The sequence below is a fragment of the Sturnira hondurensis genome, unplaced genomic scaffold, assembly GCF_014824575.4.
Source record: "Sturnira hondurensis isolate 20B ecotype Veracruz unplaced genomic scaffold, ASM1482457v3 Scaffold0006213, whole genome shotgun sequence".
NCBI lineage: Eukaryota > Metazoa > Chordata > Mammalia > Chiroptera > Phyllostomidae > Sturnira > Sturnira hondurensis.
Window position 1 is genome coordinate 5132636 of NW_028078844.1, and position 25559 is coordinate 5158194.

Sequence of the window (25559 nt, forward strand, 5' to 3'; positions counted from 1 at the left end):
CATGCCTGGGTTGCAGGCTGGTTCCTTGCAGGCTAACTACCAGCAGGGGACGCACGAAAGGCAACCATACATTGATGTTTCTCTCCCTCTCTCCTTCCCCTCTAAAGATAAATAAATAAATAAAATCTTTAAAAAAAAATAGTCACAAGAGCATTCTGATGACACAGAGCTGGAAACTGTTCAAGTCAAAAAATTAACTGTAATTCTCCCTTTACTTATGACCTCCATCCTCAATAACCCCACATCTTACCTTCTATGACTAATTATTAGCTTCATTTTAATTTTCTGGACATAATATGCTTTTAGTTCAAACATTTTTGATAAAATTATCTGAAATGGTTTATTCAGGGTCTCCTCTAGTCATAATTTATTTTTCTTTTTTTCTCTCCCTCTCTCTCACTGTGGTCATAATTTCTTGATGTGCTTCACTAACATCAATCTGAATGGCAATTTCACAGAGAGGCTTCTGTGGAAAAACACTTAGCAATTAAACTCAAAAACTAGAATCCAGAGGTGAACTACAGAGATTACACACAGAGTTTATGCTTTATGTGTAATGTCTAAAGGTTATAAGAGTTGTTTAAATAAGAGTAGAATACAAAATCAGTCCTGCCTACATAAAGTGGCAAAACCATATTGCATTCATGGGGCAACAATTATGAATAGAAAGCTGAAATAGAAAAGCATTAGCTTCTCCAATTAAATATAAAATTACAGCTAATGAAGCAAGTTAGGCAATTTTCAACTATTAGTACTCTCTTTAATCTCCTGAAATGTTTGCTCGGTGATGCTCAAGATAATGGGGAAGGCCCACTATAGTTCTCAGTGAAAAGGGAAGCATCATCATAAATGCTGAGACAGATTAATTATAATGCACAGGCATTATTGGACCCCCACATGAACTTTACATATACTCATGGAGGACTTTTCAGTTATTGTCAATAACCTAAACCCTGGCTTAAGCAGAGCTTATTCACAGACTATGAATTACCTATACTACAATGTTTTCTTAAAAGTGCATACTCAAATAGGAATTGTATGTGCAAACACCAAATTAAATAAGAGAGATTGCTCATTTATCATTTTATCCAATGTTTGTTGAGTATCCACTTAGTGGCAAGCACAGGGTGAAGCTTCAGTGCTATGCCAGGAGAGGAGATGGACATGGTCTTGGCACTCAGAATTCGTAGACAGGCTGATGGGAGATGTAGACAAGTAGGTGATTACAGTGCAACAAATACAGAGTCCTTATCATGACTTACACATAGTTAACCCAATCTATGTGACCTGATAGTTTAGGAACATTCCCATTGTTTAGGCACACTAGCCACATTGACATTTGCAAAGGCTAATTCCTGAACTTAGAATTTTTTCTGCAGATGTTTGCATGGCTAGTTTCTTCTGCTCATTTAGGTCTCCATTCAAAAGTTATCTTCTTTTTATACTTGAATTCCTGTGTAGCTGTGCTATTTTTTAAGTTCAAGGGCACTCAATACTAGGTAGAAAAGATAAGAAGTTTGACAGGTGACTAAATTATTATTATAGACTAAATTATTTTTTAAAAAGATAGATACAATACCCAGCACTTCCTCATTTTCTGAATTAAAGTTTTGCTTTCTTTTTTTCTTAGGGAGGAAATACCTGGAAAAACCTCTTTGTTTGAATTTGTAAATTCATATGAAAATAATTACTCTTTCTATTGAAGTGTGTTGGGAACTGCTCTGCCTGGTTTCAACAATTGTAAATGCCTCTCACAGCTAAATATGAGTGACTGACCTCTGGAATACAAGCCGCAGGGAGACAAAGCTAGTCTTTGGTAGCAAACGCTGCCTCTGCTTACTCCCTTGCCCCCAATGCATTGTGGGATAGTCAGTGATGGGTAAGATTCCTGAGAGGAGGGGCAACATAAGCCAGACAGGATCACTTAGGAGGCCATCATGAAAGGATTCAGAATGCTGCAACAAAGAGGGAATGATGGACCCTTGCCCCTGGCTATTCTGACGTAGCCCGAGTCCCCATGTCCTCTGGGAGAAGTGCTTCCTGGCTCTAATCCACTTAAACCTGAAAACCTGTGTTGGGAGAGGCAGTGCAGCTCCTTGCCTTGCTAGAGTGGTATCCGAGGGAAATCTGGCATAAGAAAGAATTCCTAAAAGTCCTGTGAAGCCTGCTTAGTTAAGAGTGCTTTCATTCATATGTTAACAGTCTGAGCAGGAAATGCGTATGTCTCCCAAAGTTTCTGCAACCCCCTTTCCTGACAGACACTGACTCAGACTAATCCCTCAGTTTTCTTTGAAATGTTATCTACTGTTTGATCCTTGCCACCTGTGTATTTCAACCCGATAAAAGCCATTGAGGAAGGGGCTCTTGGCCTTTCTCCTCTGAGAGATTGGCTACTTCTCCTTCCCAAGCAGATCACGTCTTGGTAGTGTTACTTTCATCCAGGGCAAACAGGGGAACGTAAGGGCAAAGTCGCCCCCACAGAAGTGCATATTTTCTGGGGTTTTTTGGCATTTTCTTTTTGTTATTTTATGAACTGGTCCTGTAGTTCACTAGGAATGTTTTCTGGTGCAGAACAATTAAGACAATGTTACATCAATTTATTTTCGGTCAGTTAACCTCTTGCTCAATTAACATTACGAGTTTCAGGGGTGCATTGCTTGACTGTGATTATCACTTTGTCCTTTTCTTTCATTCACTAGAGTACACACCAGAGAGTTCCAGTGACCACTCAAAGGCACTTTATCTTTAAGATTTTATAGATTAATTATGAATCTGTGATTATTCTGAAGATAAATAAAAGTTAGAAAAAATTTGATCACTTGGTTGTCACTCATTAGGAAATATTAAAAGTAATAATTTCATCCTAATCATTTTACATGTATTTTAACTTGACAGTAACATTATATAAAACTACTTTTGTGCTTTTATACATTCTGTACTTATTATAACTGAATTTTGAAAACTGAATGCAGGTTTTCTTATTAAAATGTGACATAGGCAAGTTATTTTTATTCATTTGTAATAACCAAGCATTCAGTAGCAGATATGAAAAGAGAAATGTTCACCTCCCTCTATTTCTGCTCTTTTCTTTTCAAGACTTTCTTTTCTCTAGAAGTATTTGAACATTTCTGTGCCTTTTAAAATATTTTCCTTATATCTTCCTTTGAGTTGAGCCATACAGCTCATGCTTCAGGGCCCAGAAAAAGCATAACTTACTCACTCAAAGTTCACTTAAAATGTCACCATCTTTATGCAACTTTTCCATCGTTATCATTTAAATCTGTTTTCCTCTGTGGTTAGTATCCTCTTTACGTGCTTCTCTCTATATATTTGCACAATGTTAGTCTAGTTCTTTGCTTTTAAAAAAAAAATTAAAGATTTTATTTATTTATCTTTAGAGGGAAAGGGAAGGGGAGAAGGACAGAAATATCAATGTGTGGTTGCCTCTTGTGAGTCTCCTGCCAGGAACTGGCCTGCAACCCAGGCATGTGCCCTGACTGGGAATCGAACCCCACGATCGTGTGGTTCGCAGGCCTGCGCTCAATCCACTGAGCTACACCAGCCAGGGCAGTCTAGTTCTTTGTTGACATGTCTCTTTCCCTCTTCTAAAAATAAAGTCTCTTGAAGACGGGTTACATCTGACTCATTTGGTAGCCCCCTCAGCCAGCACAATGTTTAGCACATACAATGTATAACAGGGTGAACCATCCCAGCGTCCAGAATTTCAGGGAGAGCTTTTCTGTATATGGAAAGTGGCAGGCTAGGAGATAGAATATTTAACTCCAAATTGCACTGTTGTGAGAAGATCATGTACAGTGGCTAGAATATTTTGGTTGCATGAGAGTCACAGGATCAGGAAGGAAAGTGCCAAAGAGGAAGCAGCTTGGGCAGGGCCAGGTTGGTGGAGAGGGAGAGATTTCTAGAATCTGTCATGTGAGACTAAGGTAAACAATACCTAAGGTAGAAACCCTCTTTCATATCTCCATGAAAGCTTTAATTAAGATAAGAACTGCTATAATTTCTATCTTAAGACAAGTACCATATGATTTTATTCATCTGTGGCATATAAATAAAAACAAAACAAATAGTACCTAGAAATAAATTTAACCGAGGAAGTAAAAGACCTGTACTTGGAAAAATATAGAGCACTGAAGAGAGAAGTTGAGAAAAATAAAAAAGAAATGGAAGCATATACCCTACTCATGAATTTAAATTAGCATCATTAAAATGTCTGTACTACTCAAAGCAATCTATAGATTCAGCACAATCCATATTAAAATACCAATGACGTATTTCACTGATCTAGAACAAAACTCTAAAAATTTATATGGAACCTAAAAAGACCCTGAATAGCCTCAACAATCTTGAGAAAGAAAAATAAAGTTGGAGGTCTTATAATATTTGATTTAAAAACATATTACAAAGCCACTGTAAACAAGAAAGACTGGTATTGGCATAACAACAGACACATAGATCAATGGATCAGAATAGAGAGCTTAGAAATAAACCCATGTCTTTATAGTCAATTAATATTTGACAAAGCATACAGTGGAGTAAAAACAGTTTCCACAAAAAATGGTGTTGGGAGAAATGAACTCATACATGCAAAATATTGAAATTAGACCACCACCTTATACCATATACCAGAACAAAATCAAAATGGATAAAAGAATATAAGTTGTGATACCATAAAAATTCGGGCAGAAAACAAAGGCAGCAAAATTTCAGATATCCTATGTAGTAATATTTTTGCCAATATGTCTCCTAGGGCAGGGAAATAAAAGAAAAAATAAATTTAAAAGCTTCTGCATGGCTAAAGAAACCATAATCAAAGTGAAAAAGGAACCAACTGTATGGGACAACATATTTGCCAATGATACATCAGACAAGGATTTAATTTCCAAAATATATCAAGAATTCATATGACTCAACACCAGGAAGACAAACAATCTAATTAAAATATGGGCAAAGGACCTGAACAGGCACTTCTCCAAGGAAGACATACAGAAGGTCCATAGACACATGAAAAGATGCTTAATATTGCTAGCCATCAGAGAGATGCAAATTAAATGCACAGTAAGATACTACTTCACACTGGTCAGAATGGCCATCATAAATAAATTAACAAACAAAAAGTACTGGTGAGGATGTGAGGAAAAGGGAACCCTATGGCACTGTTGGTGGGAATGCACAGTGCACTCACTGTGGGAAACAGTTATGGAATTTCCACAACAAATTAAAATGGATCCGCCTTTTGACCTGGCAATTCCACTGCTGGGATTATACTCTAAGAATCCCAAAACAGCAATTCAAAAGAACCTATGCCCCTCAATGTTCGTAGCAGCACAATTTACAATAGCCAGGTGCAGGTGCTGGAAGCAACCTAAGTGCCCATCAGTAAATTAATGTATCAAAAAACTATGGTACATTTACACAATGGAATACTATGCAGCTGAAGGAAAGAAGGAACTCCTATCCTTTACAACAGCAGGAGTAGATCTGAAAAGCATTATGCTAAGTGAAATATGCCATGCAGTGAAAGACAAATACCATATGATTTCATCTATAAGAGGAATCTAATGAGCATAATAAACCAGCAATCAAAATAGAACCGGAGACACAGAAACATTGAACAAACTAACAACAGCCAGAGGGCTGGGGGAAGGGAGATAATGGGAGAAAGAAGGGAAAGGGACTAGTCCAAGAACATATATGAATGACTCATGGACATGAGCAACAGTATGGGGATTGAGTGTGGGAGCAGGGGATGGGCTGGGCGGCAGAAGAGGGCAAAGGGGGAAAATTGGGAGAATTGTAATAGAATTACAGTAAAAAAAAGTGCTTCGGAAACAAACAAACAAAAAACCCCAAAACAAATAAACAAAACAAAAGCAGATACAGAGAACAAGCTGATGGTTGCCAAACAAGAGATAAGTCAGGGTGATGGGTGAAATTAAAAATAAAATAAAGTCAAACAAAATAAAAACCTAAAAAAGGACCAAATAAAATACTTTATTCTAATTTTGGCCAAGTTTGTAGTAAGTTTACTACTCTAACCCTAGTAATAAAAACTTTGGAACCATAAATTTAATTTTAAAAGCACAAATTCAAAAACCATTAAAATGAGTTTTGAAAAAGATGGCCCTTGTTAACAGATATTGTGGAGAGTAGTACATATAGTTGTATGTGAATTTACTGAATATCTACTGTACTAATAGTGTGAAGTATTTTTTCCCTCCAGAGCTATTCAAAATTAGTTAATTTCTGTTTTCCACCCATATTAAACCTTTATGCTCCTATAATTAAGTCTATAACATTAAACTTTATTTTTGCTATTTATTTTTAACTTCATAAATATGGCATTATCATATGAAAAAGAATGCTGAAATCCACTTTCAGCATCACCTGCCTACCCATTTCTTTCCCCACAAGTAACTATTATCAGTTCATGTATACAATTACTGACATCTTCCTATGCACTTATACATACCCATAAAACCTATAGAAATCTTAATTTGTTTTTGTAGATATTTTTATATATGTTATCTAATTAATTTTTTTCTATGAACTAAAAGCAACTTCTATGCACTCAAATCGTGGCATAGTATTTCAATGTAAAAGTATGAAATAATTTATTGGGCATTTCTGATGGAAGGGCATTTGGTTTGTTTCTGTATTTTTCCTAATACAAACAATTCTGCAGTAAAATACTTAAACTGCCTTCTGTGGACTTATGCAGGTATTTTTGTGGAATAGACATCAAAAGTTGGTTCCTAGGGGATATGCATATATTTTTAATCATGTTATTTACTACAAAATATCTTTAAATGGCAACTATAACAATTTTTATATCCATCAGTATTTTAAGCACTCACCTACTTCTTCATTCATTCCAATATTTAATATGCTTATAATATACTGCATTAAAAAATTCTGTTTTATTTACTAACACATCCCCTATGCCGAATATGTTTTACTTGGCTCACTGATGTTCATTAAATTCTTGTTGAATAAGTTAATCGATTTATATATGTGATACCATTAATGTTAAAGAATCAATTTTTATAGATACTATTTTGCACTGTAATTATATCTTTTAAATCACTGTAGTTGGCCAAGAAACAAAATGTTTTAAAATATGTGAAATATGTCTATATTTTATATTTCTTATTTTTCAAGATGTGTAATTAAGTATAAAGATCAGAATATGTAAAGTATCAGATTTTCCAAAAACTGCAAAATATTTAAAAATATTTAGAAACAAAATGTTTTAAAATATGTGAAATATGTCTATATTTTATATTTCTTATTTTTCAAGATGTGTAATTAAGTATAAAGATCAGAATATGTAAAGTATCAGATTTTCCAAAAACTGCAATCACAAAATATTTAAAAATATTTTGTGGATTTTGAAAATCCTGTAAACTATAAACTATAAACACATCATAAATCATTCCTACCAAATACTGTAAGCAATTGAGCATTACAGACATAGGTTTGCTGAATCCAAGATTATAGGAAACCCAGAACTAACTGGGTAACGACTGATTTTCTATATAGATCATTATAAATCTTATTCTTCTAAAAAAACAGTTCAAAGATAAAATTGAATTCTTCTTGGAGCAAAATATGTTGTGAGGTAGACTTTTTAAAGGCCAAATTATGTTACTTCAGTTTTCTATTAAAAATTAAACAAAAAAGGAACTCTACAAATTAATTAAATTTACTGGTCAATAAACTAACTGTGGTTTGAATCCTAAATACTGGAAGTACTGTTCCTTGACCATGTCATTAGGCAGGTGTCTCAAATAATTACACTTTTATGGAATTCAAAATGTACAGAAGACTTAAGAAAATTTGTTTCACAAATGTTCACACTAATTTTCTCTTTTTCATATACATAAATCCAGGTAGTTTTTTACAAAGACAGTGTCAGCACAGGGGAAACCATTATTCTTGAGAATTGCTCTCTGTTGCCATCAGTTCATACTTAAATATTTGAAAGTAAAAAGCAACTCAAAACCTGTGCCATTAATTGACTGCTTTCCTGAGTTTCAGCTGTAATGAATATCCTGAAAAGAACAGGAAACTTCTGCCTGTCAGCTACTGTAAGAACAAATCCCCGAAGGAGCTCTTTTAATACTTTAAAAATGGTCTCCAGGCAGAGATTTCTTTTTTTACATAGGCACTTATATCTTCAATTCCTTACAAGTCTCTGAGGGTTAAGAAAAGAGGGTTAATACTTTTATCAGCAAGATGTTGGCCTAGTGCTGCTGAGGTTCTGATTTTACAACAGAACTCATTGCCCGATTGGCATTTGTTTTATTTTTCATGGAGTAAAAAATTTGTTCTATATTACCAGATAGTGATACTAAAGTAACATTTCATTTTTTGTGTGCAATAATCCTTTTTCAAACTTTAAAATTGTTTTTCTTATTGATGCACATTTTTAATTCCCAATAGTAGTAACTATGGTAATTCAATGTATACAGTCATCCTATCTTAATGGAAAGGCTACAATAATTGAGTTTACTGCTTATGCCAACAATTTCAAATTTGCTGTCATAGTGAAGCCATGTCATCCAACCATACAGAAGTTTATAATTTTCATTCCTGTCTAGAACTATAATATAGCCTCTACGTGGCCAGTCTCACTGCTATCCTGAGAGGTTGTCTGCTCTGTCCTTTTTCTTTCAACTAATAATAGAAAAATTATCTGAGGCAGATGGGTTTCTAAGTCATCTAGCAGCTATTATGTTATAGAGACATGAACTTGACCACTGGAATAAACTTAAAAATCAACCTGTCCCCTTCATGCACTCACACACACATCATCTCCTTTGCTAAACTCATCCCAAATAACATTGCTAAAATTAACTACAAAATTAATTTCCTTGCATGGTAAAATGTTAATATACCATGAAATACACAGGCTATCAAATATGTGCACATTTCACAAACATGATTATAATAAATTAGAAGAATATTTCACCACTTTATACAATAAATAAATACTAAAAATGCTAACGATCTCCTTTTACATGCATTCTCCACGTTTTAGGTGCCCCTCAGGTAAGTAACCCATTGTACTTCAGATATAAAATGGAACTTACAATTGATTGCATGTGTAGATGGTGGTTAAGAATATCTTTCTTTAAATCTCTGTAAATTAAAAAGAAAATCCCAGAACACAATGAAGCCCAGTAACAGTAAAAAGTTAAATATCATTTTCTTACTTAATATTTTTGTCTCTAAAATTATATTCAACTGACCTGACAATTTGATGTGGAGAACTTTAAGGAAAGTCTTATCTGTGATAAAATTTCTGAATATATTACTAAATACTTTAGGCACAGTGTGTTTTAAATATTTTATCTTTAATTTATTAAATAAATGTTGATTCAGTGTCTAAATTTTATTTTTAAGTAAAATAGATAACCACTAAATAAGTGCAATACAGTTATTTCATGTGAGCTGGAGGCAAAAAAATGAGTGATAAGATCAGAGCTGCCATTTGTCCTAATTAATAAAATTCCCAGTGAATGGATAAAGCCCTTTCCAAGTCCTACAGAAAAGAAGAGTAAAGGGTAACACTGCTTTTATGTATACAGACTAAAACGTTCATCTTTGCATCCGTTTAAAAAAGGGTTCCTTCCCGAGGTAAATAATGGCCAAGGTTTGTGCTCAGAGTGTAAGCAACACATCTTTCCAGTGCACAGAGAAAAATGCCACCACACACCTTCTGGCATCAACAATGTCTTCCAACTCAACATTTACTTACTATCCACCAGGAAACGTTAGAATTAATTACTTCTTCTAAACTTTGACTGTATTAGGGCAATGGATAAATGAAAAGATTCTTGTTCACTTCAACTTTTCTGCATTTTTTAAAATCTTCATTTATTGAGTATATATTATTTTTATAATAGAAAAATCACCCCAAAATTTTAGAGTGTGCAATATTCTCTGTCCTTGCAGAAATTAAAACGTGTCAAGGAGGACAGTTTTACAACTAGCTATATGGCCATAAGGAGAGCACTATGGTCACAGCGCACGGTTCTCGGGAGCCCGTGATGGAGGGAGGAGATTCATTTCCTCCAAGAAGGAAGAGAAGACAATGAGGTTGAGTGAGACTCACAGTGAAGGGGTTTGTGAAAGGGGCCTCAAAGGATGAACAATGTTTTTATCTGATCAAGAAAAGCATTCCAAGGGAGAGGCCAGCAAGACCCGACCCAGAGCATGCTGCCGGAAGGGCAGTTTGAGGCAGAGCCTTCACTTGATGTGGCCACACCAGCTGTCAACCCCCTCCAACCGAAGGTTTAATCATGATTAAGTTCTAATTCCTCAGGATGCTTTACGATTAAAATTGATGTCTTATTTTAATGTTTTGCATCAAATAAGGTTCTACGCTTTATCTGTCTCAATGTGAAGATTACTTAAAAAATGAAATTGATTTAAGAATTAAACAGAACATAATAAAAAGGAGGTTCCTGATAATTTTATGTTTTCCTAACTTCAATGCAAAGGTCAGTAAGTTTACCTAGATTTATATATCATATTTATGTATTTATAGTTTTTTGTTAATGTCACTTATAATCTGGCACTTTAATGTGTGTTTACACATCATTATTGTTATTGTTATTACTATTTTTTAATAATTTCCTAGTGAAAGGCTAGTCTTAGCCTCTATGGCTCCTGCACCTGGGACAGCACTACTTTCATTTAATTTCTTCTTGGTTTCTATCTTCAACAAACTTGCGGTGCAGCGGCAGTGCAGGCAAGTACACTACAGTGAGGTAGGCGCTATGAGCAGTTGCATTGAGGTCAGGGGAACATGCAGGTGGGGTCCTAATCTGCACGTGGTGTAGCAGGGAGGGCATCCTTAAGGATGTAATGTTGAGACCTGAACTTTATATCCTGAGTGACAGGCAAAGAGGGAAGATTTGGAGAAAGAGTGGAGTGCTCTTGGCATACAAAAGCATACACACAGATCCAGGCAAGGTAAAAAAGAGTATGGCATCGAACAAATGAGTTCTAATGACTAGAACACAGGTGGCTGGAGGGAAATGGTATTCAGTGAAGCTGGAGAGGTGAGTTGGAGTCAGATGGGACAGTCGTTTTCCACCATGTTCAGGTTAGAGTTACTCTAAAAGTGAAGGTTTTAGAATAGCGATAGATTAGAACAGTTTAATCAGGGACATAAAATGTACAATCTGATTTTTAATTAGGAAAGTTAATTTAGCTATAAGAAAATGTGCAATCTACTCAAAAAGTAAAATGCTGAATGAAAGCTGATATTTAATAATATACCTAATATACATGTGTGTTTGAAAAAATTATTTAAATATAAGAATAAAAAACACATATTTTAGATTATTAAAGTAATAAAATTGACAAAAGTAATTTTATTTTTCCAATAACTAATTATTTAATTAACTTATACATTATTTTTCAAAGTACTCCAGGTGAACTAACTCAGGGTGATGGCTGCAACTCTGGGTTAAAATGACTAGTGATGATGCAGTAAAGTAAAATTACACCCAAATATTTCACTTTGAGGAAGACATTATCATTGGCACTACAGATTAATAGTGAGCTCTGCACTGGAAAGTTGTTCTCAATTTTGTTTAAAAAGTCAATCTATTTCTTTTGGGGCCACTGGACTTGTCTTTCTGGAAAAGTTTCAAAGTTGGCTTTTAGAAGTAGAAGGTGTCCTTCAATCTGTATTATATTTATAGCAAATATTACTGTGTCCTTCAATTTATATTATATTTATAGCAAATATTACTGTTTTAATACAGTAATATTAAAACAGATATTTTCTTTGGTAACTAACTTCATTTCCCACTAACATAAAGAACATCTCTTTTCCTTAGCTTTGAAGCTGAGTGGATAAGACTAAATATGCATTTTAAAAATGTGGCTACTGAGAATACGCTTCTGATTGTTCCACAGCAGCTGGCCCAGCCTCTGAGTGTAGTGGACAGTGAACGACTAGCTTTTGAATAAAAGGCAACATTTACAATTATTGAATTTTTTAATTGTATATACACCTGAATGGTAAGAGAATTGTAGTAACTGATCAAAAAATTATATTTTTCATGACTTTAAATCATTCTATTTACACTAACTTAAAATTCCATTTTGTGCTATTTACTACTAAATATCAGTTTTGAATAATAATATGTTCACCAGAGTCAGATGTTTAAATTCCGGTTAGAGTAATGAAGCTGTCTAGCTCCAGTGGTAGAGAAATAAATACTGTAGCAGCATATCCTGACATGCGGTGGTAAACAAACACAGTCATCTGAATCACCTGACGTTCTCCTTAAAGAGCAAAATTCTTAGCCCCATTACAGGCCTTCTGTGGTAGGTGAAGTCTGAGGATGTACATTTTTAAAAGAACCCCTCCATAGCAATTATGTTAATACGAATAAATATTTCCTAAAGAATAGGTTACATTGCAATCATTATCTTGTCTAACTTTTCTTCCCCTAATATGATGATATTGACTATATGACTAATTCTGAAGTTATTTAAATTCTTTCTTATTCTGAACCTCATTTGATCTTTTACAAAAGTGAAAAATGAAAGCTCTCTTGACTATTTCCTCTGTTCTGCATTTTAAATTTCTTCTCACTCTTCCCGAAGTCATTTCTGGGTCGATTTTGATAAGAAGGAATAGTAGATATAAAAATGATTCCACAAAGATGTCTATATTTTGATCCTTGGGAATTGTGAATATATCTTATCTTTACAGCACAAAAGGGATCTTGCAAAAATGATTACAATTTTGAGATAAGGAGATTATTTTGTATAGGCCAGGTGGGCCTAATTTAATCACATGAAACCATAAAGCAAAGAATCTTTATTTGAAGATGTGGTCAGAGAAGGCGATATGACTTTGGAAGAAAGGTGCAAAGAGATGCACTGTTGCTGACTTTGAACCTGGAAGAGGGGACTAGGAACTGAGGAATGCAGGTGGTCTCTAGAAGCTGGAAAAGGCAGGGAAACAGGTCCTTCTCTAGAGCTGCCAGGAAGGGACAAGAAACTCTCCAGAAATACTGATTTTTAGCCCAGTAAGATCCCTTATCAGACTTCTTTTCTGAGAATTATAAGAAATTTTTGCTGTCTTTAGCCACTAGTATAATCTAGCTATGTTATATAACTATAATAATAATTATGATAACCTGTTATGACAGAAATAGAAAATAAATATATAAGGCATTGGCTTTGATTTCACCTATATTTGTTTATTCAGAATGCAAATACTGATATGACTGGTAGTTGTCATGAGAAAAAGATGTTATAGTTATTACCAGTCCAACTTCTAAAATTTTAGCTAAGGTTGATAGAGATTTATAACAAATGCATTGATATATGTTAACAAAGATATTTGGAACTGAAGATTTTATCACCAAAATTACGTTTGCTGTGTACACTGTTAACTGCTAAGGAATTGAAATATTTTAGTAGAGGTAGAACTACTCATTTACCTCAGCTTTGATAGTCTTAGCCACAACTTCCACTTTCTGTGTACATCATTTCTCATCTGGAGGATCAGTATGACAATGCAGAGCCTTCATCTTTAGGGGCTCTGATTAAAATGAGACAATACACACAAAGGCAACATACAAATTTTAAAATGTTCTCAAAATGTAACATGCTTAATTATTACAGTAAATTATCCATGGGAATTAAATTACCCTAAAATAAATCAGTGTAAACACAACAGAAGGATTTTATGTGCATGGTATACTTGAATACAAAGGCACAATACATCTTAAGGTTCTTAATATCCTTCCCAGAATCTAGAAGTAAATTTTTCAGGAGGTTATATTAAATTTGTGTTATGCCTTATATTTACTATCTCATCTCCAGGGAAGACAGGTGATTATTTGGGAGTCCACGGGGTGGTTTTTAAACAATTCTCTTGGGTACAGAAAAATAGACATTTAAAATAGGTAAACAGGCGTATTCATCCATATTCAGAAGCCTATGGAAACAACTTTGCAAAATGTACATTTTGGATCCCACCTGAGAAAGTTCTTTAAGAATGATTAGAGACTAACAATACAAAATCAAGTGGTATACAAAACAGTTTGGCACATATCCTTTACTCACAAACTTAGTACTTCCCTACTATGACCTGGAAGGCTGCTGGGCTCCTGGTGCACAGAGAATGTATGTCGTACACATGTGTGCAAAGTCTCTGATCTCCAAGTTTGATGAGGTAATAGAGTTGGGGAGACCATTAAGTGACCCATGAAGTACAAGCATTGTGACTAGTCCTGTGATAGATGACCAAAACATTCTATGTGAGGAAGAGCAGCTGGTCTTGTGAAAGAAAGTATGTAATTTTATTTGTCTAAATGTTTTGTTAAAGTATTCCAGGAAGAAAGGACAGCATGAATACAGGCACCGAGATGTGACTGCATGTCCTGTATGGCTGAGTGTAAAGAGGAAAATGACCCTAACCCTTCTCCAGTTTTTCTTCATCTCCTGGGAGGTGGCAGGAAATCAGCCTCATGGTTGGCTTTAAGGCCACAGATGTGCCCCATACTGCCACTGTGAAGTTCTTGGTGGCTTGCACAGCTGTCTGCATTGCAGACCTCATCACCTTTCCCCTGGATACCGCTAAAGTCAAGCTGCAGATCCAAGAAGAAAAGCAGGGGGCAGAGAGCTGCAGCCAGTGTCCGGTACTGTGGTGTGCTGTGTATCACCATGACCATGGTGCACACTGACTATCCCTGCAGCCTCTACAACTGGCTGGTTGCCAGTCTGCAGTGGCAGGTGAGCTTTGCCCTGGCCCACATAGTCCTCCAAGTCTCTGTCAAACAGTTCTACACCAAGGGCTCTGAGCTGCTTGCATTGGGAGCTGCCTCCTGACGGCCAGCAGCACCACAGGTGCCTTGGCTGTGGCTGTGGCTCAGCCCCCTGCTGTGGTAAAGGATCCATTCCAGGCTCAGGCCCAGGGGGCGACAGCAACAGATACCAAAGCATTGTTGATGCCTACTAGAAGACCATTGCCCAAGAGGAAGGGTTCCAGGAACTTTGGAAAGGGCCCTCTCCCAATATGGCTCATAATGTTATTATCCACCACTGTGCTGAGCTGGTGGTTACGACCTCATCAAGGATGCTCTCCTAAAGGCCACACTCATGACAGACAGCCTTCCTTCTCACGTCACTTCTGCCTTTGGGGAAGGCTTCTACACCACATCATTGCCCTCCCTATGGAAACAGTCAGGATAAGATACATGAACTCTGCCTTGGACCAGTACAGCAGCGCTGGCCGCTGTGCCCTCACCATGCTCCAGAATGAGGGTCCCTGAGCCTTCTACAAAAAGGTTCATGCCCTCCTTTCTTCATTTGGCTTCCTGGAATGTGATGATGCCCATTACCTACGGGCAGCTGAAACAGGCCCTCATGGCTTCCCACACTTCCCAAGAGGATCCCTTTTGAGCCTCCCCTGCTGCCAACCTGACCACCTCTAGCACGGTTTCAGCTTTAGCCAGGCCTTGCTTCCTTCCCTTTTCCTCCTCTACTCCTTCCCTGCCCTTCCCTCACTGCCCACCCATTCTGCTCCCATTTCTACCACCTCCTTTCCCTCTTCCCACATTCCCACCTGTCCTCCCTACCTCATCTCCCTATTGCCTCTTGGTAGACTTGACCCCAGCTGACACTGTGGGAAGCCTGACAATGGCCAGGATCCCAAGCTTCTCAGTCCCATGAAAAGCTCAACCCAACTCTTCAAGATCCCATCTTCAAGCCCAGAGAGCACATCACCATAAAAAACAAACAACAAACAAAAAAACCCCACTCAACCTTAAAAATAAGCTTTATTAAAGTATTACAGACAGAAAGGACAACATGAATAAAGGCACCATGGAGTGACTACACATCCTATATGGCTGAGTTTAAAGAGGAAAATGAAATAATTTTGAAAGTCACGGTATGATAAAAAATTATATCTATGTATAAACACATATGTATGACACTATATACATGTCATATATGTATAAGACTTTATGCATATTACATATAATATTATTATTGCACATATAAAATTAAATATTTAACTGGGATAGAGAGCAGATTGAGGTCCAAAGCAATTAGTGTAAAGCACAAGTGGAAGTGGGAAGACAACATCAGAGAGGACTGGCAGGGACAGCACAGTGGTGACTGGGCTTTGGTGGCTGACGAAACGGACAAGTGTAGGAGGCACCATAAAAGTGAGTCCAAGTTTTTTTTAAAATATATATATGACTGAAATGCACAAACTCTAAGAAAAGTAACAAATTACAGAAGGTAAATTATTTTGGACTTTTGGGTGCCTGGGACCTCTAGTTGGCAATGTCTAGCAAGACGTTGGAAACAGAAGAATGAAGCTGCAGGAAAGATTTTTGTATTAAGAATTCTTGTCTTATTTACCTTTTTAACCACATTGGCTGGCACAGACATACACACAAAAGATAAAGAATTGATCAAAGTAATGGTTATAAATTGTTAATACATGTTTTATGAGAGCAATAGTGCTACCAAAGTTATTTTATGAATTAATTTTTACTCAAAAATTATAACAAATTTTGGGGAGACGGAGAGAAAACTAGAATGTGATAGAGTTAAAAAATGACTGTTAGGTATTCTTTAATATTTAAAAATATTAAAGGATCAGTTATATAATTCAAAATAGTAAATAAACAAAACAAGGGGTCTCTTCTTTCTGAGCTATTTTTTTAAAACCGTCTTCTCAGATGATAGGGGTTAGGCTTCTTTTTGACAACTTTTCCACTCTGTAGCACTACAATTTCTAGGCTTTCATGAATTTTCCCATTGTCAACACTGTGCTTATCACCATAGTGGTTTATATCATAACCTCTAATAAACATTAAGTCCAGAGGAGATAAATATAGCACATTTCTATAAATGGTACTTTACTGTTTCCTCTGCTAGGAGCAAGAAAAATCCAGCACAAGGTAAACGGTTGCTTGGGCTTTCTTAATTAAAAAAATTAAAAAGTACAACCACTATGGAAAGCAGTATGGAGTTTTCTAAGAAAACTAAAAATGGACGTTCCTTTTGACCCAGCAATTCCATTGTTAGGAGTATATCCTAAGAACCCTGCAACACCAATCCAAAAGAACCTATGCACCCCAGTGTTCATAGCAGCACAATTTACAATAGCCATGTGCTGAAAGCAACCTAAGTGTGTCCATCAGTAAATGAGTGGATCAAAAAAATCTGGTACATTTACACAATGGAATTCTTGCAGCAGAAAGAAAGAAGGAGCTCCCACTCTTTGCAACAGCATGGGTGGATCTGGAGAGCATTATGCTAAGAGAAATAAGCCAGGCAATGGAAAACAAATACCATATGATTTCACCTATAAGCAAGTGGAACCTAATCAACAAAACAAATGGGCAAGTGAAATATAACCAGATATATTTGAAATATAACCAGATATATATTTCCAATATATATTGAAATAAAGAACAAACTGACAGTAACCAGAGGGGTGAGGGGAAAGTGGTAAAAGGTGAAAAAAGGGGAAGGGTCATCAAGGAACATGTATAAAGGATCCATGGACAAAGGCAAAGGGTGGAAGTGGTGGTGGGAAAATGGAGACACCTGTACTTGGACAACAATAAAAACAAAGATTAAAAAACAAATAAATGAAAACAAACAAAAGACATGAAAATGGCACAAAATCATACAAGAAAGTAGAATAACCAAAAGGGCAAATCATGCAAGTTTAATTCCAAAGATTTTACTCTTTTGCCTCTTACATCTTGCCTGTCAAATACCTAGAATAAACAGACTTCTAACTCATTTAAAAAACTAAAAATTTCAAAAGTAAAAAAATAAGAAATAAAAGTTAAAAAAGAAATCAAGAAGGAATGAACTGTTATCTATCTGACTGACTCTTTGATAAAATACAGTTTATTTTTTGTTATCTCCACCTCCTTCTCTCAGTTTTCCATAGAGATTCAGAAAAAAACTACAAATATTTAGAGAAATATATTTTTGCAGTAACATGGGACCTGGCATATAATACGTATACAACAAATATTGTTTAAATAAAATGATGAAAAAGTAAGGTAAAATAAATAAAAATAATAAATTGTTTTTTGAGATTTTTCTTTACCCTTTATTTTTTTATTTTTAAAATATATTTTATTGATTATGGTATGACAGTTGTCCCATTTCCCCCCTTCATTCTTCTCCACCCTGCACTCCCTCTTCCAACCACATTCCCCTGCTTTAGTTCATGTCCATGTGTCATAAGTTCTTTAGCTTCTACAATTTCCACACTATTCTTGTCCTCCCCCTGTCTATTTTCTACCTATCACCTATGCTACTTATTCTCTGTACCTTTTTCCCCCTCTCTTCTTCTCCTACTCCCCTGTTGCTAACCTTCCATGTGATCTCCATCTGTGTGGTTCTGTTCCTGTTGTAATTGGTTGCTTAGTTTGTTTTTGTTTCTGTTTCAGGTGTGGTTGTTGATAATTGTGAATTGCTGTCATTTTACCATACACGTTTTTATCTTCTTTTTCTTAGATAAATGCCTTTAACATTTCATATAAGGGCTGGGTGATGATAAACTCCTTTAACTTGACGTTATCTGAGAAACACTTTATCTAACCTTCTAAATGCAAGATTTGCTGGATAGAGCAATCTTGGATGTAGGTCTTTGGATTTCATGACTTCGAATACTTCTTACTAGCTTCTTCTTGCCTGTAAGGTCTCTTTTGAGAAAACAGCTGACAGTCTGATGGGCACTCTTTTGTGGGTAACCGTTTCCTTATCCCTTGCTGCTTCTAGGATTCTCTTTTTCATTGTAATCTTGGCTAATGTAATTATGATGTGCCTCGGTGTGTTCCTCCTTGGGTCCAACTTCTTTGGGATTCTCTGAGCTTCCTGGACTTCCTGGAAGTCTATTTCCTTTTCCAGATTGAGGAAGTTCTCTTTTATTATTTGGTCAAATAAGTTTTTCACTTGTTGCTCTTCCTCTTCCCCTGGGGGTACCCCTGTAATTCGGATGTTGAAACGTTTAAAAATGTCCTCCAGGTTTTGTCCTGGAGGTTGAAATGTTTAAAAATGTCCTAAGCCTCTCCTTATTTTTTTCAAATTCTTGTTTCTTCATTCTTTTCTATTTGGTTGTTTCTTTCTTCCTTCTGGTACATTCCATTGATTTGAGTCCCAGTTTCCTTCCCATCACTGTTGGTTCCCTGTGCATTTTCCTCCATTTCACTTAGCAGAGCCTTCATTTTTTCATCTAATTTGTGGCCAAATTCAACCAATTCTGTGAGCATCCTGATCACCAGTGTTTTGAACTATGCATCTGATAGCTTGGCTATCTGTTCATCTCTTAGTTGTATTTGCTGTGGAGCTTTGATCTGTTCTTCCATTTGGGTCATTGTTTTTCTCTTGTCATACCTGTTATATGTGAGGGGCAGAGTCTTAGGTGTTCACCAGGATGGGGCAATCTAGTTGCTGGGTTGTGATGCTGCATGTCGGGGTGGTGTACAAGAGGAAACAATGGTGCTTGCTCCACTCTGTCGGATTTCATTCCCTTCTGCCACTTTCCCCAAGCAAAGTGGGCAACTCTGGTGCTGATTCCCCTGTGGGTGGGTGCGTATACATTCTAGGACCCTGTGGGTCTCTCCAACAAACTCTCCTGTGAGGCTGGGATTCTCTCCCTGCACCTCAACCCCCATATGTGTTTCCAATTGGTGTTTTGAGGCTTTATTTCCCAGTACTAGGACCCTGGGTTGCACAATCCATCTCGCTCCCTGATTTCACCTGGCTTATCTGCGCAGGAATTTGGGATCACCCAGTCAGCCACGTTGGGTTCAGTGCCTGGCTTCACAATCGCCAGCTCACTGGGTCTGCCTGTGGCTGACAGCCACTGCCTGAGTTCCCAGGGTGCCACCACTTTTTGTGCCTCGACTACTTGACTCCGTGCCACCTACCAGTTTGGATGAATGTGTCTATTTTATCTCCTTGGATGTCTGACTTCCATACAGTTCAATTTTCTGTCAGTTCTAGTTGTTATTTTGTTTCTAAATTGTTGGTGTCCTTATTTTGGTTGTGCAAGGAGGCACATTGTGTCTACCTACACCTCCATCTAGATCAGAAGTCCTCTCCACTGTTCTTTGAGATTTAAATTTAACTAAAATGGTTTCTTTAACTTTTTGTGCTTTTAAATAGAGATACAATGGTTATTAATACATTGTCATTAATATCTACATTTAAAAAACTCTCAGAATATAGTTCAAAATTATCAAATACACAGCCTCACCTATTAATAGCTACTACTTTGCCCTTATGCAGAAAAACATTAAAATCATATATACAAGTTGGAATGTCACTTGGTTGATGAATAACTGCATTTCATTTGGCTGATCACTAGTTATTATTCCCTGTGCAGGTGCAAGCTATGACCAGAATCCTTCTTGGCCAGCAGCAGCCATCCATCATACACCTGTATGCAGGTAAGCATAAATGTTCCTTGAAAAATGTCCTGGAGATAAAATTTGAGCTACTTTCTTTCTGTGGAAATGTTTTATCAACGTTAAATTTACTGTAGTGAGTGTATCACAAATAAGTATGATGTGTTAATATATTCTTGATTTTGTTCAAATACCCCTGGGGTCATTTTGACATAAGTTTTTCCTCAAAGGGGAGTTTTTAAATTCCAGTGAGAATTGTGATAGTAGCAGCACATTATATATTTTATTTTGGCTCTATTAAACACATGAAGTCAGAGCTTTGTTTATGTATTATGCTTGACCAAATCATGTCACGCATGTGCTTCCTACTTTTTGGGCTCCTCCGGTTTCCAGATGCCAGAGCCTCACACTATGCCCTGGCTACTTGCAGAGTCCCGCCAAGTCTGCCACCTGTCCCATTCTCCATGGCCAATCCTTCCTCAAGGATAGACTAATAGTTAAAAACCTGGGGTTCCAGCCAGCATATTCGGTCCAAATCTCAGCTCTGCCATTTAATACATGTATCAGTAAGACAAGTTATAGAAATGAGGAGCTCAGTTTCTTTATGTCAAATGGGAATAAAAATATCTCATAAGATAGTTGTGAGTCTTAGGTTTATATGTGTAAAGCACTTAAAATGATGTTTGGTACACAATAAGAATCATACAGTTTTTAGTCATTATTATTCTAGATAAGTATTCAGATAAAGAATTCGCAAGAACATATTTTACCTATTTACATGTATAAAAGAGAACGATTAATTATTTACTTCTTAAGCTAATGGAACACATTTCTAGAAAAGTTCATGAGGAGGAGGAGGCCTTCTTTTTAAGTACCTACAGATTACAATATAAAGGTTATATAATTACCTACTACCTCCCTTGGTAGGCCCATACTATTGTTATTGACCTGTATTTAATGATACAACAAAAGTTTACTACAGCAAAGAATCTATTTGCCACACTTATGCATTAGAAAATAAAAAGATAAAAATATTGAAGTAGCCAAAAATCATTAATTCTGTAATAATACCAAGATGGTACTTTTTGATATTGAGAAAAAGATTAAGAAGCCGATAAACTGTCTTGTAATATAATTTAACTCTCAAAAAATCAACCACAGAAAATTTCAAAAATTTTGCTTTATAAATATCAGAGTACATTTTTCCTTTTAGAAGTTGCTAAAGTTAAAAGTATTTTTAATTAAGTTATGGGCAAGTATTTTTTCACTACCCCAAATTAATTTCTTTAGAATTATCTCCCAAATTTTGCCAAATTATCTCTCAAATAGTGCCAGTTTAAATTTGAATAAATTAATTGAAAGTAGTTCTTATAATTGCTTATCATTTTTGAAATGGAATCAAATGTTTGGATCCTTGGGGCATCATTAAACAAAATGAAAATCACCTAGTTGATTCAGTTGTGAGATGCATATTTTAAAAAATTAAAATAAGGCTATTTCTCAACCCACAAAAATAATTATATCTGAGATTCTTTGACATCTTACCAATACAACCACTTGTTTCTGCTGTAATTTCTTTTCTGAACTGGCCAGAATAGTGGACCAACTGAATCATACTCATTTAACTAATAAGATTGTTAATTGGATGTTTTAGCATGTTATTTTACAAAGAGAAAAGACTACTACCATTTCCGTCACATAAGAGAGAGACAGGCAATAACATTGGCAATGTGAATCAAAGCTAGAAAATATATATAATATAGCCAAAGCTCTTTGGAGGCCCAGTTGGTGACAATGTGCAAGAGGAACAGTGCATGTAGTACTCAAACCCAGGAGTGACACAGCTCTGAATAGAAAACAGAAATGTGTATCAGAAATCCCGAATAAAAACTATTCTGAAGAAAACACAACCTAGAAGCCACAAGAAAAGCATTTCACAAATTTGACTAATAAAAAATATACACTTCTAAAAACAATAGACATTTTAAAACATTGAGAGGCACATGACAACGTAGAATAAAATATTTGCATTATATATATTAGATGGAGGTTTAACATCCCAAATGTGCACAAAGAGCCAGAGAGGAAAATCTCAAATTCAAAAGGAAAAAAGACAAAGGATATGAACAAGCAATTGTTTTAGCAATACAAATGGCTGAAAAACCATCAAAGGTCGTGCAAATAATCCAAGAATGCAAATTAAAACAGCAATGAATAACTTTCTTTCCCTCCTGGATTTGCAAAAATGAAAAAAAAAAAAAAAACAAGTGTTGGTAAACACTGGGTCAAATGGCGCACTTGAGGGTCAAATGGCACTCTTTGGGAAAGTGTAACTTGGTTTTATTTCTGGAGAGCAATTGGCAGCACCTATCAAAATACAAAGATAAAGATGCCATTCCAGGAAAGTACAACTCTAGGGATTGATTGCAATGATAATTATAACAGCTAGCCTTAACTAAGCACTTACTATGTGCTAGATCCCACACCAGTTACATTACCTGGGCTACCTCATTTACATCACAATATAGCCTGTTGAATGTAGGCCTCTAATTATCTCCAAAAGGAGAAACTGAGGCTTAGGGAAGTTAAATTTCCTCAGCAATATTTCCTGAGGCTAGCATTTAAACCAGACAGCCTGATTCCAGAGCCTGCACAAATAACTCCCTCTGACATGTCTCACATATGTACATGAGTAAAATTACATATATATACACATATATGTCAGCATTATAACATCATATGTCTATCTATGTGTCAGCATTATTATACTATATAAACTTTATATATCAAAAATTGTTTGAGTAAACTGATGGACTTGATATAGTTTGTTTTCTAGATAGTTATCTTTATAAATAATTTATTCTCAGAGGCATGAGTATAATTATTGGTATCGTATGACAATGTTTCATCATAGAGGTATAAAAATATGTTGCGCATCTGCCATGTAAATTTTGGGGCACAATTGCTTTTGCTCACAGCTTTTTAGGTATTACTATCTGGTATGTTTGGTTCTCTATGTCATAGCTACCAAGCAGCAGGCAGTTTGGTTTGAGCTATAGTACGGGTGCCATTACAAAGGTCTGTATATCTGGAGTGTAGAGAACATACGGCTCATCCAGCATTCTGGTCAGATTTTGACCAGACTTCTGCCTCAGCCTGAAACTGCTTTTAACCACTGTCTTTTAAAAACATATTTCACTTTCTCCCATATCACTTACTTTCACCAAAGTATCTTTCTATAATGGATCCTTTCTCTGTTAGGTGGCATTTGCTTTCTAATTATGTAATATTTCCCATCTTTCTGAAAATAATATTTCAGAATAAATGAAGAAAAAATTTTTATCTCCCCAAATCCAGTACTTGCACATAAGTATGGTCCTGTACACTGTGGCTCTGTCCCGTAATTCTGATTCTTGTTTCCTCCCAATCTTGACCTCTCTCCACTTGGGTTTGTTGGCCTTCTTACTTTCCACCCTGTCCTACTCCCTGCTATACACGAGGTGCATCTTCATCACTGTATGTGTCCAGGTTTTTCTTTGTCATAAAATGCAGTTCCCCATTCCTTTATTTCTTATTTTGATTATTTTAGTAGCGGAAAAAGCATGGGGTTACAAATTAGTAGACCCGGCGTTGACTTCCTGTTCCACTTGGAGATCAGTGAACTTGGGCAAATACTCAACTTACCTGACTCAGTTTTGTCATTCATAAAATTGATATTTACAAGGGTTCATTAGGATGATATATTTGATCATCAGATTTCTAATCAAGTGTAGAGTAGCTAATAGGTACATGACCCATTATTATTTTATGATTCAAACAAAATTTCACCTCCTTTGTTAAGTCTTGCCTAACTTGTCACATCACATTCTTTCACCCTTGTTAACTACTGAGTAGTATTTTTAACATTCATTTGCCATACACACACACTTTGCATGTCTGAAAGTTTTATATTACCTCAGCTTTATAGCTTCTTAATGATTGTACTATAACAATTAATTCATTAAGGTTTTTTAATAGAAATATACAAGCATTTTTTCAAAAATAAAATAACATAGGAAGTCCTATAATGATAAAAATCTTGTACCATTTAAAAAATATTGTATCCTCTATATCAATCACCCAAATGTAACAATTATCAGGAATTTGTTATTCTACTTATCCATTCCCTTCTATTTCTTACCCTGTATGAACTAAACTACATTAAAAAGTGAATTCCAAATAATGTTACTTTGTTATATTATATACCAGTCTCTAAAAAGAATTAAGCATGAATTTCTTTTAAAAGTATGAAAATGTTTATTATGTAATATGATGCTATTATCTTAACTAACACAATTCATTGATTTCATCTTAAATTCAGCCCATATTTATATTTTTCTACTTACTTAAAAAGACCACTTGAATCAGAACCTAAGCTAGATCTACATAATACACATTACATTTAATTATTTGTGTCTTCAGGCTCTTAATTTTGACAAGTTCTAGAGGTAACAAAATTTTTACATTTATTTTTCATTGAATTTATTGGGGTGGCATTGGCTAATAAAATTATGCAGGATTCAGGTATACGATTCTATTATATCTTCATACAGATATAATACATCTTCTGTATGATGCATTGTGTGTTCATCACCCCAATTCAAGTCTCCTTCCATCAGCATTTATCCCCCCCTTTTACTTACCTTCACCTTCCCCAACCCCTGCTTCCCTCTGGCAATCACCATACTGTTGTCTGTATCAAGGAGCCTTTTCTTTTTTTCTTTGCTTAATCCCTTCTTTCACAGTTAGAGTCTTTCATTTTAAATTTATGTTCTTTCCACTGAACTATCCCTTTTAATTTTATGGTAAGTTTTCCAATTCATTTTTCAGTCTTATGTTACAGGCTTTCTTCAAAAGCCTGGTGACGTTTTCCTATTCATATTTAAAACTAGGCAAGAACATGATCCTGGGTGTGAGTGAACATAGTAGGAGCTTGTAAATTGACAGGCTTTATTTGAGGCTGTCTGTCAGAAGTCCTCTGGCCTCAGGTAGCAGAAAAATTAAACAAAGTGGTTTAAACAGTGTGGAACATCTGTAGACATGGAGGTAGGCTATTCCAGGTTTAAT

The 25559-nt window shown here is 35.8% G+C and overlaps 1 protein-coding gene and 1 pseudogene across 6 annotated transcripts in view; one reads left to right on the top strand and one right to left on the bottom strand.

The window, feature by feature from the left end:
• GRIA4 (glutamate ionotropic receptor AMPA type subunit 4) overlaps window positions 1–25559 on the bottom strand; it is a 399918-nt gene that overhangs the window by 325094 nt on the left and 49265 nt on the right. The window lies entirely within an intron of this gene.
• On the top strand, window positions 14475–15656 carry LOC118988256 (mitochondrial uncoupling protein 2-like; annotated as a pseudogene).